Source organism: Astatotilapia calliptera, chromosome 10, assembly GCF_964374335.1.
Source record: "Astatotilapia calliptera chromosome 10, fAstCal68.1, whole genome shotgun sequence".
Lineage (NCBI taxonomy): Eukaryota > Metazoa > Chordata > Actinopteri > Cichliformes > Cichlidae > Astatotilapia > Astatotilapia calliptera.
Genome location: NC_137431.1, coordinates 17435552 through 17436976, shown reverse-complemented (window position 1 = coordinate 17436976; position 1425 = coordinate 17435552).

The window sequence follows — 1425 nt, the reverse complement described above, 5'->3', positions numbered from 1 at the left end:
TCAGTGTTTTATTTGTTCTTGAATTAAACGGTTTGGCTGAGATTAAAGTTATAGTTTTCAATCAGCTGAATAAACATCAAACAGAAAACCGATTAAACAGAAGTGTGAGATGGTTGAGAATTTACTCCAGTGTCCTGTTATAAAAAGAACACACCAGCACAGCTCAGGTTTGCAAAATTACATCTGAACAATCATCTCTAGGAAAAATAACCTGTGGACAGGTTAGATCAATGTGGAGATGTTTGGCCATAATGGTACCACATATGAAAGAGAAGCAAAACGTGTATATCGACACAAACACCTGATAACAACTGTTAAGCACGGTGGTTAAGGACTGATGATTTATGCTCGTTTTGCAGCCACAGGACTTGGTAAACTCCTCTGTACATTCTACAGTCAAATGTGGGGCCACCTCTCCGACAGCTTTGCTGAAATTGGCTCATGCCAAGACAATGGTTCAAAGCACAGCAGCAAATCCACAACAAAATAACTGGAAAAAAAAAGAATCAAGATGTTGCACATTTCAAGTCTGGACCTCAATCCAATGAAAATGCTGTTAAACCTTAAGAAAGCTGTCCATAAACAAATGCATGCAAACCTTGTAAAGAACAGAAGAAGTGAGTCTTGGATACCTGAAAAATGTCTGGCACTCCCATAATCACTGTGATTAGTGAATATGAATTACTGTCACTATTATTCCCAATTCTCTCATCATTTACAGTTAAATGAAAATAAAGAATAATCACTTATTTTTTCTTCCAGAAAGAAATTAACGCACAGTAACCTGCATTCCTACTAAAATTTAGGAATGTAGTGGAGACTGGCTGCAAGCCAGTTAGAGCCCTAAGAAAGCTGTTTATTTACTTACTTTACTTTAAGCTTATTATGCTCCAACTATGAATAAACCTTGCCCGCTATCTTTTGAACTCGTAATCTCACTATAAATTTTTGGACTACAGTGTATGGCATACAAAATTATATCACGTTATTTAATAAAGAACGTCCTAGAAATGCCTTTTCCCTTAGGTTTCTAAAGTATTGCAGCATGATTTGACAGAAAGGGTGCACACGATCCAGTTTTCAGTGTTAAAAAGAGATGCGACTCATTAAAACATTGGTTCTCCAAACTGTGGAGCAGCCACCTAATCCAGTAGGGAACAGAAACCCACCATAGGGATTTGGTCAGCCAGAGGAAAAATACATTGTGGAAAAAACTCAGTTGCCAAACCAAAACGACAATAAAAACATAAATTCCTATAAAATGATTGCCATTTGTTAGTACTAGTTGTGAGTTATACAGAGATATTACATTTTACTTCAACTTTCTAAATATTAAAATTTAATCACTATTGTCATATTCATTATGAAGCATTTCTCCATTCCTTCATTGTAAATAAGAGCTATTAACAATAATTTACAAAGCGC